General features: G+C 41.6%; 1 protein-coding gene across 4 annotated transcripts in view; it reads right to left on the bottom strand.

Annotated features, from left to right (window-relative positions):
• drp2 (dystrophin related protein 2) overlaps positions 1 to 18,930 on the bottom strand; it is a 310,714-nt gene that overhangs the window by 223,365 nt on the left and 68,419 nt on the right. For all 4 annotated transcript variants that reach the window (XM_054791350.1, XM_054791352.1, XM_054791354.1 and 1 more), the window contains exon 2: positions 13,249 to 13,435. The gene's annotated coding sequence lies outside the window, so the exon portion shown is untranslated. The remainder of the gene's footprint in view (positions 1 to 13,248; positions 13,436 to 18,930) is intronic.

Raw genomic sequence — 18,930 nt, 5'->3', positions numbered from 1 at the left:
TCTCCCGAATGGTATTTACAAAGTAGAGTAAAGTTCGACAAGACATTATTTGCTTTGTAGGAACTTTCTCATGAGGGATGACTACCCAGGCTTCAGTATTACTTCTTACAGTATTTCAGTGTCCTCTCCCTGCACACAATGATGGCACTTATGCATAAATGATAATCACATCTCCTCGCTGTGGCCCGTGGTGACATCCTGGAAACATCCACGACTTTATTTATGCATAAATGATGTCCACATCTATCTAAGTGTTGTGCACTTTAACATAAATCACTGTCTTTCACTCTACTGCGTCACATTACACGTGTATGCAAAGTGGGACTATATGCAAAATGGCGTTCATTTGCTCCGTGGTCTATGCATAATGCATTCTAGAAAACATTCTTTACATCAAATCAAGCTGGCTTTAACATACAGGATAGAGAGATGATTTATTTTTAATCATACTACATAGAGAAGCTGCAGACTCGGCTTGCTTTTGCTTTTTGTAGATAAGCCACCTACAGTTATTCTGTGTGTGTATGTATGTGGGTTTTTTAACACTTATACCCCTTTTCCACTGTGACTTGTTCGGAGCTTTTTGGAGCTGGTTGTCAGAGTGTTGCCAAAAGCTTGATGGGCCGAGTGAGCGAACCGCTTTGCAGGGTTCCAAAAAAAAAAAAAAAAAGCGAATTACCTCCATCTTTATTACATTGCACTGTAACTCTAACAATGGAAAACGCTCCGAAAAGAAGGACACCAGAGGAAACCTGCTGCATTTTGTCCAATGGACATCCGAAGAAGTGCAGAGGAAATAAGAAACGGCGACAAGGACCCAGCCAATACTGGAATGCATCAAGGGGCGAGATGGCTGCTGTGTTTTTTTCGGCCTTTCGAACAAATAAATAACAAACTTAACAAATTAAAGAAGGACTACAGAGACCAAAAGAAAGACGTAGGCAGGGGTGGCAGGGGTTGGAGGAGAGTAATGCCTTATTCTGAGGAGCTCGACAAAGTATTGGGCTACATACACCGGCATGCCAGCTTGCTGGTAAATGCTGGCAAATAACTCCACAGAAATCCGGGAGGCCGTCACAAAAGAAGACCCAGGCACAAGACAGACCTGCCTGGACTGCCGTAAGTTTTATTTGTTGAATTTAATGTTCACTGCACAGTTTTGGGTGTAAATATTAGTCTGCTGTTAACGTTAGTATGCTAGCTTGCGATTATCGAATGAATAAAAGCCTTGCCACCCTCCCCTTCTCATTTATGCGTACGGCAGCAAACTATTTTCATTGTAAACCTTTAGTCATGTAAGAAATAACATTTATTGTGCAACTGTGTTCTGGTTTAATATGTTTTTATCCTTCTGTCAGAAAACAATGGTGATTAGATGGATCATCCTCCCCTCACTACAAGCTCCCCACAAACCCGAAGCCTGCAACGTGCAATCTTGATGATAAATGTTTGCACCTTTATATTTATATGTTTACGTGTAAATAATGTGCAGTGTCAAGGACTATAGTGAGTTTTGCGTTTTGATTAAAAAATGGTAAAAACACTTGAAATTTTCTGCTGTTGTTTCCTGATCGGAGGCGTAACCCCTGTAACGTATTGACATAGCTCCCCAGGACAATGGAAAATGAAAGTGGTGTCGGAGTCAGTTCGCAGGCAACAGGGTTCCACCCCGTCCTCAAACTTAATCCAGTACCAACACCAAAGTTCACTACAGTGGAAAAGGGGTATTACATCCCTAAAAGTTAGACTTCTGCCATTGTGGATGACATCATACAAGATGTCAGCTTGTTGGACGAGGGCTCAGATCAATAAGCATCAAAAAGATTAATTCTGTGAGTGTTCTGCAACAGTTGGTGGACTGCTGCCATCATGGATGACATAACAGAAGATGTCACCATATTGGACAAGGCCTCAGTTCAGTCAGAATCAAAGGATTCATAATAGTCACGTAGGCTATGTTCCCACTGCAGTTCAGTTCCCTTTTTTTTCCTCAAATGTAACCTTTATCTGATTTTTTTCATGTCAGTGTGAACAGCACAATTCTGATTTTTTAAAATGCGACTCAGGCCTCATTCGTATGTGGATATAAATCAGACATACCGTATTTTAACAGATTTTGGAACCCTAACCCTAAAAATGTTATTTACACCGTGTTCGCCAGGTAGGCCAGTGGTAGAATGTACAAGAATGTAAAGGATTTCTTTGCTCCTGCTCTCTCTCAATGTGCTGCTCTTTCAACGTGTTGCTCTTTCAACACTTCCGCTCTCTCCTCAGCACATCCGATTACTACTAAGCACTTCCAGGTTCCATCTATCACATGACTTACTCACAATATACCAAAGGGTCTATAAACAATTATTTTCGTGCATAGGACATGTTGAACATTCAAATGTAAACAAGTACATTTCTTAAATAAAACTAAATATGCACAATGTAAACAATGAAAATTACTGCCGTTGACATACAATGTAGTGACTTCATCTGCGCCAGCTACAGCTTGGATAAAAGTACTCACTGATGTAGGCAAAAGTTGCTCTTCTCATCCGAAAATTATATTTAAAGGGTTTTAGTGAAGCAGCTGTTGTTTCAGCACTCCTGCCAGACATCCACCAACACGCACCTTGGAACCGACGTGGCGGCAAGTTGTCAACAAACTACCATAGCCAAAATTATTGCCCTTTTTCTTCTTAATTTCCCACACGGAATCATTTGGTTGAGAAAATGTTGTCTACCGCTGCACAAACTCCTTGAAATTGCTACATGTGCATTTAAGGAGAGCGCGCTAGTAATATGCGAATCGATACTGAAATATCGATACTTTGGGATATCAGCTCTTCATGCTCTAAAGTCAATTCTGATATCAAAATATTGATACTTTTGATACTTCAGATATAGGATTTTGTCCTTTGATTTTTCGAATATTAGCTTGGCTATATTGTAAATCACCCCACTACCTCAGGTAGTTACCTCAAGGTTTAAAATAAATCAATAAATTACTATGATGTCTTGTGTTCTTTATGATATGATTTGAAATACTGTCCACCATTTTTTTAAATTTACCAGAAACATTAGGTGAATCCCTCCCCTGAGCTCACTGCTTGTGGGAGGGGCCAAAGGGGTCGAGTGCAGAACAAGCTGGGTGGTGGCCGAAGGCAGGGACCTTCACCGATCCTCGGCTGCAGAAGCTACAGTAGCTCTTGGTATGTGGAATGTCACCTCTCTGGTAGGGAAGGAGCTTGAGCTGGTGCGTGAGGTGGAGAAGTTCCAGCTAGATATAGTCAGACTCAACTGCGAATACTGTTCCTTAGTATTACCATATCTAACATATTGTGTGGCGATATGGGGTAATAATTACAAAAGCAATCTTCACTCACTCACTGTACTGCAAAAAAGATCTGTAAGGATCATTCACAATGCCAAGTATAGAGAACATACAAACCCTCTATTTTTAAAATCGCAGATATTAAAATTTGCAGATTTAGTACACTTTCAAATCGCTAGAATAATATTTAAAGTTAATAACAACTCGTTACCCAAAAACCTCATACAGTATTTCTCAATCAGAGAGGAGAAATATGATCTTAGAGGAAAATTAAACTTAAAACATTTATACGTGAGAGCTACGCTGAAAACCCACAGCATTTCCGTGTGTGGAATTAAATTATGGAACGGATTGAGTAAGGAACTAAAACAATGTACAGAGATGAGCAAATTCAAAAAACAATACAAGCAGTTGATGTTTGCTAAATACAAGGCAGAAGAGTCTTGATTGTTCTGTCAGGTTTGTTATGTTTTTGTTTTTTTTTGTTTATAAAAAAATGTTATTTATTTATTTATTTATTAATTATTGTTATTATTATTGTTATTATTATTATTATTTTTATTATTATTAATGTATATATATATTTTAAAAAAAAATTTTGGGGGGGAGGGCTGTCTTACCGTTATCTATTATGTATTATCCTGACTATCACAGAAAACACGACATGGAATGCAGGAAGTGAACTACATGTACTGTACTAGTTGTAGAATGGATGGGGGGTAGGATTAAATAAGCTTTGCTTCTTCCTACTCCTTTTGGACATGTGGAACTGTCAAAGAATGATTCATGAGATGTATTCCATTGTAACCTTCATGTTCAAATAAACTAAACCAAACCAAACCAAACCAAACCAACTTGACACACAGAAAGGGCTCTGGAACCAGTCCTCTTGAGAGGGGCAGGACTTGATTCCACTCTGGCGCTGCCATCAGTGAGAGGCACCATTTAGGTGCGGCAATTCTTGTTGCCCCACACTCAGTGCCTGTACGTTGGAGTTTAACCCGGTGAACGAGAGTCTGGTTTCCCTTTGCCTCGGGGTTGGGGGATGGGATGTCGAGGCGGTTGATCAGAGCTGTGGCCATTAGGTGTTTGGTGCCTGTCGTGGCAGTAATCCCAGAACCCGTTGGTGGACACCAATGGTGAGGGATGCCGTCAAGCTGAAGAAGTCCCATGGGACTCCAGAAGCAGCTGACAGGTAACAGCAGGCCAAGTGGGGGCTCTGGCGGTCGCTGATGCTAAAACTCGGACGTGGGTGGAGTTCGGAGAAGCCATGGAGAGCGACCAGTCTACATGTGTTTTGTGGACTTGGAGAAGGCATTTTAGTGGTTTACTCTGGGAATATGAGGTACCGGATCACCTAATTCAGGCGGTTCGTGCCATGTATGACCAGTGTCAGAGTTTGGTTCGCATTGCCAATTAAGTCGGAACTGTTTTCCATGAGGGTTGGACTCCACCAGGGCTATCCTTTGTCACCGATTCTGTTCATTACTTTTATGGAGAGAATTTCTAGGCACAGCCAGGACGTTGAAGGGTTGTGGTCTGGTGGCTGCAGGATTGCTTTTTGCAGATGATGTGGTCCTGTTGCCTCCATTGAGCCGTGACCTTCAACTCTCACTGGATCAGTTTGCAGTGTCAAGACTGTGAAGCGGCCGGGCTGAGAATCAGCACCTCCAAGTCCAAGTCCAAGGCTTCTGCTCGGAAAATGGTGGAGTGCCATCTCCGGGTGGGGTATGAGATCCTGCCCCAAGGGGAGGAGTTTAAGTACTTTGAGGTCTTGTTCACGACTGAGGGAAAGATGGAGCATGAGATCGACAGGAGGATTGGTGTGGCGTCTGCAGAGATGCGGACTCTGCATGGGTCTGTTGTGGTGAAGAGAGAGTTGAGCCGAAAGGCAAAGCTCTCAATTTACCGGTCAATCTATGTTCCTACCCTCACCTGTGGTCATGAGCTTTGGGTAGTGACCGAAAGAACAAGATCGTGGGTACAAGCGGCCGAAATAAGTTTACTCTGTAGGGTGGCTGGGCTCTCCCTTAGAAATAAGGTGAGATGCCCCGTCATTCAGAAGAAACTTGGCGGAGTAGAACCACTGCTCCTCAGCATTGAGAGGAGCCAGATGAGGTGGATCAGGCATCTGGTCAAGATGCCTCCGGACTCCTCCCTGGGCAGGTGTTCAGGGCATGTCCGACCGGTAGGAAGCCTCTGGGAAGACCCAGGACACGAAGAGACTATTACAATTGTATGACTCTTACAACGTTGCCTGCAAATGGTGACTGTTTCACCATGGTACTGATTATTTCTATTTCTGTTAACTTCAGTGGAGAACTTTTTTTTTAAGCGGAACACATTGTGTGCGACTTTAGGGGTTCCACGATGCAAGGTAGATTATGCTGCATATATGTAACATCAGCGCTTCAGCTGGATCATTTGTCTGAGGTGAAAGCGTGTACTCAAGCCAATTGGCTTCATTAGAGCACAAAGCATGCCTTTAATCCAAAGCCCTGCTTTCCTCATCAAGCTGTGCTGTAATAAAAATATCAGAAGCCTAATTAAATGGAAGAACAGGTATTTCTGCAGGCGTCGTAGGGCGTAGTAAGTGTGCGTGTGTGTGTGCGTGTGTGTGGAGGGGGGTAATATTTTTAGTCTGAGAAGAAATGTAATTTGGATGTGGTGAGGCAAAATGTTCCGAGGGCAAGTGGAGCAAGCATCTGTCTCCAATGAAGGAAATGTCAGGTCCTGTTAATCTTATCTGAATGCTTGCCTGCTGACATGGATTTAATTTTACACAAGCACAGGGATGCTAACGTGCATGAGTGCACACACACACACACACACACACACACACACACACAGTATTTACATATACAAGGAGCTCCCTGCTTCACCCACTGACCCCCGCCCCCTTTCACACACCACTGTCTTCCTCTATCTCACCAATGACCTGCGCCTTGCACCCGGCCCCTATAAATTATTGTTCCCACAAATTAGAACATTGAGATGCAGGAAATAAAGCAGCATCCTTGCCGCCCACACACTCACAGGGAGCACGGCCATCAAGATGAGAAACTATATTTACAATTCAATAAAAACACACACAAGACAAAGGACTACATCAGGACTACCCACAGCATTACCCTTCATCCTCAGGGGTAACAGACCACCAGCTAGGCAGGGAAAAGGATGCATGCTAAGTGAAATAAGAAGATGACAGTGGAGCGCCATGGCTTGGAATCAGACGACCGCAAATGCACAACCTCGCAGGACAACACGAGCTGATGAGGAGGGAGGCGGTAGTTTTAAATAAATGAGAAGATGGGAGTAGAAGAGTTGTGATGTGGAATATTGTAGAAAGGGCTCCCACAAGTAGCTATAGTGTGTGACACCATGATACACTCAGGGACGTTCTGGGTGGAGGTGAGCTGATTAGAGCAAACATTGGTACAAGATTCATCCTCACCCCATTAGAATACTGAAAGGTCCCCTGTTATGTAAGAACGAATTTTTAATGATTTTCGTTAGTAATGTGTGTCCCTACAGCTTGTTCATGAGCACCAAGCAAGATAAGTATCATTATATCTGATATATCACATCCCACTTGTTTGAGCCACTTTTGAGAGAAGAATGGTAGCTTTTGATGTTTTTCATTACATCATCAAGGAAAAACCTCCTTCCTCATGGACATGATACCGCCTAGATGAGTAGATGAGCTTGCCCCGTGTATACGCCCACCGCCTAAGGCTTCACTAGACGTCTTAAAATAAAATCTGGTGCTCTTCCAACTATCTGTCAGTGAGCTACAGACGTCGGAGTTTTAAGTTTGATCATTTTGTTTTTCTTCAACAAATAGGCTAACCTAGCCCAACACAATATGAATGAACTCCGATACTTAGGATAACATGGAACCTAACAGTTGGAATGGCATGCTAGCAAACACCAACAATGCAGGAGAACTTAAAAAAGAATAATTTTATCAAAGTGGAGATTGTGCAACATCCAGAGCAGGAGTGCTCACACGTTTTCAGCCTGCCAGCTACTTTTAAAATGACCAAGTCCCAAAGATCTACCTCCTATTATTAACATAGAAAACATCCATCCATCCATGATATATGTCGCTTAACCTCATTAGGGTCGCGGGGGTATGTTGGACCCAGCTGCCTTCGGGGAAGAGGCGGGGTACACCCTGGACTGGTCGCCAACCAATCGCAGGACACCATTCACACGCACGTTAATACCTATGGACAATTTAGAGTCGCCAATTAACCTAACATTCATGTTTTGGGAATGGAAAAACAGAGTACCCGGAGAAAACCCATGCACACACGGTGAGACTAATGCTAACCACTCGGCCACCATGCGGCCCCATAGAAAACATCTTAATAAATATATGTGTGTAATATGTGTGTAATATATTTACTATATTTATAAATATGGGTCTGCTCCTATGTTGATACAGTATGTTTTGTACTTGATTGCACTGCGACTTTGTTAATAAAGTTATGGTTGAAAAAAAAGTATAAATACACCTTTTCAGCATGCAAGTTACAAGTCGGCATGACCTATCTCTTACTATAAAACATATACAGTATATATCATCTAACCGCTAAACTTTAAAACTACTACACTAATTACTAATGTTTAGTATTTCACATTCATAGTTTCAAATTTACAGCTAATCAAAGCAGTTGATATCATTCAAAAATTCCCAATTAAATTCAATATGGCAATAAAGATAATTACACATAATTCCTCAATAGTTGTGTCAATAACCTGAGTAGTATGTCAGTTCAAATAGCTACGTAGCATTCATTATACACACAGTTCATGTATTACGTCCAGTTAGCTAATTGCAAATGATAGCATTTTATTTACAGATATATATTACATATATATAATATTACAGATACACAAAAAATGAAAATGATTATGCGAAAGACAATGCACCTGAAGTCAAGGAAACATATTAAAAAGGTTTGCAATGGGCACATTTTCCAATTATTCATGAAAAAATAGTTTAACAGGCGGAAATGTACAAAACCTGCATTTCTATAGTGGAGTTCAGGACGTGAAGCAAAGCCCTCCAAAAATTGACTTTTTTTCTACATAACTAGCCGTTACAAATGAACGGATAACTTTCGTTATAGATATAGCCATCTTAACGCTGAGTTAGTTTACCCGTAATCAGAATAACAAAGATGAAAGTTGCATCTCTGTGTGTAGCTTGAGACGTCTGCTCACCATTTTATCTTTGCCACGGAAGTAGCACTAGCGAATCACGAGGGGAGCTTATTGTCAGCTGACTGATGTCATCCGACATCTACGACATGACATTTATTGCAACCGACCCACACTACCATTGCGATCTATCGGTAGCTCGCCATCGACGTAATGGGCACCCCTGATCCAGAGCTACAGTGCAGCTAATTTTAGCATGTGTGTTTATTTTGGTCATTCCTTAAGAATGAATTCTATTTGCCAGTAGAACAGTAAAGTCATAAAGGGACTAGAAACGTGTGGAACTGAGTAGGTACCTTCCAAATAGAAGCATTTCCACATGGCATTGCTTAAATTTGCTGTGAACCATAACTTCAAAAGACAAGGGTCAAGACATGCTCTTTGAAGCAACCAAAGGTTGTCACTAATTGCAGTACTTTTTTGTATGAAATCGTACTAAAGGTTTACCATACGGATTATGATATAACGTAGAAAAGCATTAAGCAAAGGTTATATGGTAATACACAATGATATATATGCTGTGCTGTGGATAAAACATGTCGATGTCTGTGCTTTACTTCGTATGTCATGTTAGCTCATCTGTGTCACATAAGGTCAGAGACATACAGTGATGCAGACATTAGAACACAAAAAGAAAGCTGGAGAGCAAGATAATGCTGCAGCAGCAGCAGCCCAGATAACAAAAATCCCCTAAAATATAGAGTAAAGCCTCTCCTCCAATGTCTGGAAGCCAGAAAGTGTTTTAGCAGGATCTCTTATGTGCAGCAGCTGAGGCGAGGTAATGTTCCCTCGTCGCAACACCAGCCGGATGACTGAGCGAGCGCTGCTAATTTCTTTGCCAACTCTGTGCTGGCAGCAGCAGCAGCAACAGCAGCAGCAGGCGTCTACATCCCGCTCAATCAATGTGAGCTCACTGCGGCTCAACACACCTCCTGCTCTCACCTTTCACGACCTTCCCTAAGCGTCTTCCTCATCCCTCGTTTCCCTCCTTTCCCAATTTCAGATCTTGAAATAAAGAAAAGGAGGCAGGCAGGCGAGCGAGTGGCTGATACAAGCAGTGGGTGGACAATATTTGAAGTGGTTCCAGAAGGTCAAACAGAGCTAAATGACAACTCTGAGGAAGACCGTGACATGTTTGTTTGGCCCATGAATGAGGGTAGCAAAATACAGCACAGTGGAGCTTCTGGGGAAGCAAACAAAAAGGATGGCACACTGTATGTGTACTTCAGACACAGACAGGACGAAAGTGGCATTGGGGAGTTAAAATTTCCTCCAGGTGTGACAAATGCCTTAGACGATACTTCTATACATCACTGTATTTCTACTGGCTAAATGCCGCTTGGTTTTGGTTTCATTTTGATAGTCCCAGTGCTAATTAATGCATATGGCATTCCTCTGAGAAGCATCCTTAGCCCCATTTGATTAGAATCCGCATCTCACTATAAATTATTGTGACGCTATCAATAAAATAATAGTCAAGCAATAATCAATCATCAATAAAAGACCATTTTTCACCCAGGTACATATCGTAAACAATTGCTGTGCACTGTTTTTATTCATTATTACTAGGGATGCTCCGATCAGGGTTTCTGCTGCCGATTCCGATCATCCATGGGTGAGATCGGCCAATACAGATACCGATCACATGTGGATTTTTCAATGTATTGATGTTGTATTGGGCACTGGCACAATAATACAAATAAATATCTTTCTTAAATAGATAGAGCCGCACGGTGGTCTAGTGGTTAGCATGTTGGCCAACGCAGTAACACAGTACTGGAGATCGGGAAGACCTGGGTTCGATTCTCCCTTGGGCATTTCTGTGTGGAGTTTGCATGTTCTCCCTGTGTGTGCGTGGGTTTTCTCCAGTTACTCCGGTTTCCTCCCACATTCCAAAAACATGCATGTTAGGTTAATTGCCGACTGTAAATTGTCCATAGGTATGAATGTGAGTGTGAATGGTTGTTTGTCTATATGTGCCCTGCGATTGATTGGCTGGCGACCAGTCCAGGGTGTACCCCACCTGTCGCCCGAAGTCAGCTGGAATAGGCTCCAGCATGCCCCCGCCACCCTAAAGAGGAGAAGCGGTATAGAAAATGGATGGATGGATTAAATAGATAAGAATAATAATCATACTAATAATAAACATGTCATGCTTAACTTAACGAGTTAAGCATGACTTAACTTAACTTAACTTAAAACTGAATAAATTCAGTGTCCAAGTTGCAGGGGTCTCCAACTTTCATCACCATTCGAAATGTCAACTATTTGTGTTTTATTTGTGACTGGCAACATTTAAATTAAACACTACTTTATTTACCAAGCACATCTCCACTCCAACAGTGTGGCCATTGTCTTTATGCCATTTTGTGGTCATTTGTCATTATATAAAAAGGTATAAAGTCTGAAGTGATCAGTTATAATAAAAAACTACTGAGAGTTGAAGCAAATATTCTTTGACCCCTTTGTGAGCTACTCAAAATCAGCAGATATGATATCACCATCTTGACTAGGCTAGACACACTATGTGTTTATGTTCATTAAATAACAACACACAAATAGTGTTTGAGGACAAGACATGATTACTATAATGACAACAAGAGAGCAAAATTGTTCAGCGACACTTGAAAAATATAGTATGTACCTCATGAACGTGGTATCCACTTGTAGCTTTCCCGTGGCACAAAAACAAGCTCCAAACTAACCACATTGCTTGTTTGTTTTTAAAACAAAATGTCACTGTGGTAGAAAATCACATTTAGAGTCCGAAGACAAGAAGTTAGACGGATAACTCTAGCTAGCGAGCTAGCTGGTTACTGCCACTAACAGGCAAAGCGTGTAAACAAAGATGCAAGATAAGTCGAACAGCAATATGTTTGATAAAGGAGTGATCGAACACACTGGCATCGATTGGTGTAGCCTGGGTGAAGCTGTCAAACTGAATCCATGAGTACTAGTTTTGATTCTTGCGGCAATACAAATGAGGTCTGTTGTCGTCTCAAAAAGAGTGCTGGCAACGGTACGTGACAAAGCACACATGTAATGTTTGCCACCGGATGCTTTTTTTCAATCGGCTTTGAACTGCATTTATCGGCATGTGCCGATCACGTGTTTTTTACAGTAATCGGACGATATTGATCGGTGGCTGATTGATTGATTATACTTGTGATCTAAAAACCTACTACTGAAGCTACCTGGTGACATATCATGATATGAAAGGAAGTCTGACATTTTATTTGAAGCGATCCTCTTAGCTTAATTTTGGTCCTACAAAAACACACTTGTCCTTGAAAATGTACCAAATGTTTACCACATGTATGAGACACATCGGCGACAGTAAAAATACTAATAACACTAATAATCACTAACTGAAATGAATTTGAACTGAACTGAATGAATTTGAACAGAATTTGCTAAACGCCGTTTTTTTTTTTTATTAACTTCATGCTTCTAATTAGGGACATCCGATATTGCCTTTTTGTTGATAACCGATATGCTTATATTGTCCAACTCTCAATTTCCAATTCTGATATCAACAGATAGAGATAACGATATGTGTAACATCACATATCTCCTGTCGTGGAAGGACTGGGCTGGAGCTTATTTGTGTTTTACCGAATGGCTAACAGCTAGTGTCCCAGAAGCTAACGTGGAGCTAGCTGACTTCAGGGCAGTCAGAGCAGACAGGAAGACAAGAGCCTGCGGAAAGCGCAAAGGATGTGGGTGGTGTCATCCTGGCTATGAGAACATTAAAATGTCCATCTTTACAGCATTATTTTTAAATCAGTTTTCATTATCGAGAAAAAACCCGACACCAATATCTACTTCTGATTATAAAAGGCCGCACTCATCAGGGAAGCATCCTCAGCCCCATTCAATTTGAATCAACAGATTTAATTATTAAAAAAATCTATTAGAACAAATTTGATATGACTGACTAAAATGAATTTACTGAATTTAAAATACTAAGTGCCCCACGACACTAGTGAGGATTAAGCGGCATAGAAAATGAATGAATGAATGAATGAATGAATGAATACAGTACTGAATGCCCTTTGTTGGAATTAAGATGCCAAATCCTCAGGGACGAATCCTCAGCCCCATTCAACTTGAATCAACAGCTCACATTTGATACACAAATTTGATACACAATTTTGAATTAAGATGCCTGTTTCCCCTACGCTGCTGAATGTGAATGGTGTTCCCCAGGGAAGGGACCTCAGCACCATTCAATTCCAGTTCATTACCTTTGTATTAAAATGTTATAAAAATTCATAAAAAGTTTAGTCAGGTCATCATTAAATCTCAAAGATTAAGCTCGCCATGTTACTTCCTCATGTTGCTCACGGACAAGATTTCATACCGTTTTTGTTCTTCCTCAGTGAGACTGAAATGCAGAGTTTGACACAGTTGAGTAGATGGCACCTGGAGCCAGAGTGGAGTTACAGACAATGCGCTTAGAAAACACAACAGCTTTGATAAAAAAAATAACAAAAAAACCCCCATGAGACTCCCTCCAAGCCTTCTGGCATCTCTGTTTGTTTGTGCATGCGTCTGAGTGCGTTGCATGCTCGGCTGGAGAAAATGCCTCCTTTACATGATAAATAGAATGCACACAAACATAAACAAGTGACCCTGGAAATTAAACACATGCAAAAAAAAAGTCTACCTAAAGTGAGGACAGGTTTAATATCTACCCAGTGGTGAAGACGTGACTGACGTGGCTGCAGGATCGGCACCTCCCTGGAATCGAGCCAACGCTTCTGTGGCGGCCCTGCACGGGGGGGAGGAGGGGCGCGGGAGGCCTGGATGCGGAGTAATGGTGACAGCGGCAAAGGCGACGGAGGCCACTGGAGTAATCTCCTCTTACCCTCTGGGAGAAACCTACAGAGGAAAAAAAGGGGGTCAACGATGGCACACCAGAGGACTGAGAAAGATGTGGTAAAAGGCACATTTAACAGCTGTCTTTTCGGGATTGACACTGGCCGGTTAAAGCACTGTGGCATGCAGCTCCGTGTAAAGGTTTAGTCTAACCTTTGAACGGGGCGGCCATGCTAAAAGTCAGCTTTGTGGGCTATTATTTGTTGTAGGAAGAGAGCATGCTCTGACCTGGAAAATGAAACAAGAAGGGGCAGCGGGCCCTGGCAGGAGGAGCAATGTTGAGGGGGAGAATGCCAATGAGAGTCCTCGCTACTCCGAGGTGCTGCATAGACACTCTCATGGCTTCAACTTGGACAGAATCCAATCCAAGGGGATTCAGTACAAGAGCAGGATCGTACATTCAATGATAATGCTTATGTCACGGATGCCAACTATGCGAAAATATGTTGGTACTCCCTGTCACATGAAGCGTCTCACTGGACACCGCAATGACAGCCCAAGCTTTACCTCGACGGCTAGTTCTCCCAACCCTCATATGGTGGACTCTGGTTTGAGCCCTGGGACTGCGCAGGGGCGGACCAGAAGATGTTACACTCAGTTTTGATTGAGAGGTTGTTGGATTTGATTGGGTGTATACACCAGCTCAGCCTTTTTTTTACTGCAGGGTTAGCAGTCACATGGTGATAGTCGCATAAACAGCGAAACATCATAGAAGAGAGACTGATACAATCCGTAAACGACATACATTTATCTTTTGGTTATCTTCACACCCAAACAAGGAAGAACAGGTACAGTACCAAACTGTACTGCTTACTGTAAATGGGCCATATACTGTAGTGCACCCTGAAGTTCAACCCAAATCAAACTCCTCAGATTGCAACCCTAAATGTCCAAGTACGTAAATATTCGTCCAAACTTTAACAAGAATCTAAAATCAGAACCAAAAACGGGCCATACACTACAAAAAGTGGAACTCTAAGCATAATTAAATATCTGAAATCAAGGCAAAAAGTGATTCGTTTTTACTTAAAAGACCTTTTTTGTTACAAGGCAGAGGTCGTATATGTTACAATGCAGAGGTGTCACAAGACACCCAGCTCACGAGACAAGACAATACACAAGATTTGGTCCACGAGAACAAAACAAAAGATGTTAACATTAATTTTAAGAAAAGTTGAATGAAAAAATATGACTGGATATACAAACGTTTTATTTAACCAAGTCACAAAACAATGCAGATGTGTTTTGAAATGTTTATTATCCCACAAATTCATGCTAATCATAATTGTCAACCTTTTTTGAGAGCAAATAAACCACTGTTATGATATGTTATGATAATATATAGTAATAACAATAATAATAATAACAACAACAACAACAACAACAACAACAACAACATGCAATAATATCCCATAGTAATGCAATATTTCCTTTAATATGTCATTTTTCACTCTGTACGGTTGTGGAATCGGCGTTTGTGACATGTATTTTCTCACATGCAATTCATACTGTCTGTCAAACGTCCGGAGCATTTCTTGAAATGCTGGTTTTTCTAACCGTATTAAACAGCAGCATTTCTTTTGCGATGTCGCAAAATGCACTTTCTGTGAACACACCATTTTACGCTGTTTTGTTCCACTTTGTGTATTTACTTTGCAAATCAAATGTCTCAGTGAGTGTTGACTGTCGGGACAAAGGCTCTGCACCTCGATGTGATGATTTTTTTTCCCAGATGGGAAAACTGGGTCAGGTGGATCTGTTTGAGGTAAGTCCGTCAATTCATCAGTCCATCCGTGTTGATGCGCTTCCCTTGCTTATTCAGTTTGAAGCCAGAATATTCCCACAGGGGGGCTGTGGCATTTTGCTTTGCAATCATCTTTTTCTCGCCTAATTTCTACTACGTTACTTTGCATTGCTCCCCACAAGGCTTACTTGCTGCACTCTGTGTGTATATGCTAGCGGCCCCACCTCCCCCCACAGAGACAAAGCGACTGTATGACTGACAAGAGGTTACACTCCGTTCGAACGCCGTTAGTTTATGGAACGCTGTTGTTCTATGAAGCGTCTCGGTACTGAACCAATGCACAGAGAGAATCGTCTTCCTGCCTGTTTGGAGGAGATAGGCGATGAAAACAGACACACATGGAGACAGGCAAAATTATAGGGTTCATTTTCATTTATCGCGTGACTTAATTTACTTATTTTAACAAGAAGGTTTTTTTCTGAACAAGAAAACTTGTCACGTTTTAATGTTGTGATTTCACACGACACAAGATCTTGTACAGTTGAGATCAGAAGTTTACATACACCTTGGAAAAAAACATTTAATCACAATTTTTAACGGGTTACACTTATGCCACAAATATTGTTTTCTTATGACAATATATTTCAGATGTCTACTTCATTTTCTTGATTGATTTATTGAAGACAGTTTCTTTATTCAAGAATTATAAAATATAGTTTGACATTTTTCTGAAGTTCAGCAGCTCAAATGTTTACATACACCTCCTCCAATATGATTTAATACTTGGTTGAACCACCTTTTGCCTTGATAACTGCCATCAGTCGCTTGGGATAACTGTCTATAAGCTTCCTGCAGTAGCTTTCTGCAATCTTTGGCCATTCCTCTTGGGAGAAAGTGTACAGCTGAGTCAAATTTGATGGTTTGCGTCCACGGACACGTTTTTTTAGCTCAGACCAGAGATTTTCTATAGGATTAAGGTCAGGGCTTTGTGAAGGCCAGTCCAGGACCTTGATTTTCTTGTCTTCAAACCATTTGGTCACAATTGTGTGTTTAGGATCGTTATCCTGTTGAAAGATCCAGTTCCGTTTCAGATTCAATTTCTGGGCTGACGTCTTGACGTTGTTCTGTAGAATCTCAATGTAATGCTCCTTTTTCAGGATGCCTTCTATCTTCTGGAGTGTACCAGTGCCAGACGAAGCAAAGCAGCCCCACAACATGATGTTGCCACCACCATGTTTCACAGTCGGTATCGTGTTATTCGGATTGAAGGCTTCACCTGTTTTTGTTGTGGCCAAACAGTTTGGTCTTGTCGGACCAAAGAACTCGCTTCCAGAATGTAGTCTCCTTGTTCACATGTTCTCTTGCAAACTTCAGACGGGCTTTGCGATGCCTTTCTGTGAGTAACGGCTTTTTTCTGGCTTGGGACCCATGGAGACCATTCTTGTGCAGAACTCGTTTAACAGTAGAGACAGACACATCTTTGCCAACTGCCTTCAAATCATGACAGAGCTCCCTCTTGGTGGTTGTGGGACTCTTCTGCACCTTTCTGACAATGTTTCGCTCCTCTCTTGGCGTCAATTTCTTCTTCCTTCCACTCCTTGGCAGGGTAGCTGTTGTCCCAAGCTTCTTGTACTTTGCAACAATGGTTTGAGTGGTAGGTCGTGGCACATGTAATTGCCTGGAAATTGCTCCAAGTGACAATCCTTCCTTGTGCAACTCCACTATACGCCTTCTGAGGTCTTGGCTAAGTTCCTTCGACTTCCCCATGCTGAGGAATTGTCATAGTGGCCACCTAGCAATGGGGAGTGGCCTTTTATACATTCAGGAGGGCTATGGCATGGTTATGTAAATATCATTATGTAATAAGTCATCAATGAGGTTGTCACTTGGTGGCAGTGGACCATTACCAATGATTACATAACATTATCTTACCATCTACTACTGGAATTGAACCAAGTTATTCAGTGTATGTAAACCTTTGACCCATCGTGATTTTGACATTTTCCATTAAATGGGCTAACAAATTTATCCTTTGATTTTCATGTATGAAAGATCATTGATAAAATGAAGGTGACAGTGTGCCCAATTATTACCATGAGCAGTTGGATTTAATTCTTTGAAATTAAAAGGTAAAATTAGACTTGAATATTTTTGGGTCAACTGTATGTAAACTTCTGACCTCCACTGTAGGTACGGTAGATTTTTCTTGTTCTGTTGGCTGATTAGAAGAATTTCAGTGAGGTGCATAATGAGGTGGCTGGGGTTACCTCAAAAAAAGTCTGCGAATTACCTCCATCTTTATTACATTGCATTGCAAACTCAAACAATGGAAAATGCTCCGAAAACATGGACACCAGAGGAAAACCTCTGTTTCTCTTCCATTTGGACATCAGACGAAGTGCAGAAGAAATTAGAAACGGCAAAGATCCATCAGAGGCGAGATGGCTGCTGCAGATTTGGTTCGGTCTATCGAACAAATAAATAACAAACTTAAGAAATTAAAGGAGGACAGAGACCAAAAGAATGACTTAGGTAGGTGTGTCAGTGGTTGGAGGCAAGTAATGCCTTATTTTGAGGAGCTCGACAAAGCTTTGGGTCACAGACACCAGCGTACCAGGTTGCTGGTGCTTTACATAGCACAATGCTGGCAAATAGCTCCACCAACCCCTCAGCGTTATATCTGTCTCCCGCCGTGATGCTCGCATCTTCATCCGCGAAGGAGCGCCGCGGCCATCTTGTTTACATGTGTTCCACAGTGGAAGAAGATGATATCACATACACACAAATGTAGAGGCGACAGTGCACAGGGACACGGCGGGAGACACATATAACGCAGAATGATTTGTGAGGAGGCATTTTTATGATGCAAATGTATTACTCTTTTGAAAGCATGTTGTTTTGAGAAGCCAAACTCTTTACTTTGACCCAGGAACTAAGCAGAACTACGTTCCTCGTCGCGGAATCCCACCAGAACTGGACTCGCGGGACCAAATGTGCACATACATTACTATTAACAATGCTCCCCAAAACATTAACTGCACAGCATTTACGGGTTTGATGTCTGCAGATGCCCCATTCATCTTGTTGCTCATTGCTTCTCAAGGAAGCCTCCTCTGTCCCATTCAATTTCAATCAAAAGTGTTAACCTAAATGAACCACGCTGTCAACTCTGCACCAATTCACATATCAATGGTCGAAAACCCTCCCAGAAAAAAAGTGTATTTGCCTCTCCTTGTGCATAAAGTCAACTTTGTCATGCTACTTGTACGCTGCGGTAAATTCTCAATAAACACAACAGCTGCCCTTCTACCAGTAACATCATCATCATCATCATCATCATCATTATCAACTTGCTTGGAGCTTTTAGGAAACAATTAGTGTTTTTGACAGCAAACATGTCAGCACGAATGCAGTTTCAGTGTCGCACTCAGCTAAGGTGGACAGAAAGAAATATATAGAGCACCTCCTTAGAGTTCAAAACAGACATAAAAGTTTAATAGAAAGCTGACAGCAAGCACCCAGTAGAAACAGAATGAGCTGAACTACTTCCATAGTAGTAAGCGGCATTCATAATTCACAATATAGTTTTATATGCGATCAAATATTCTTTGTCTTCCCTTTTTTCCCCCCATGCATGGCACATGTCAACATAGCCTGAGACGCAGTGTGTTAGCGTTTGTACGCGTGTTTACACAGCGTTGAATGACAGAATATTTCATGGCTTTAATGGGGCCCATATGCTAAGTTTATGTGT

Source organism: Dunckerocampus dactyliophorus, chromosome 11 (assembly GCF_027744805.1).
Source record: "Dunckerocampus dactyliophorus isolate RoL2022-P2 chromosome 11, RoL_Ddac_1.1, whole genome shotgun sequence".
Taxonomy (NCBI): Eukaryota; Metazoa; Chordata; class Actinopteri; order Syngnathiformes; family Syngnathidae; genus Dunckerocampus; species Dunckerocampus dactyliophorus.
This window is presented reverse-complemented; position numbering and strand designations above follow the sequence as displayed.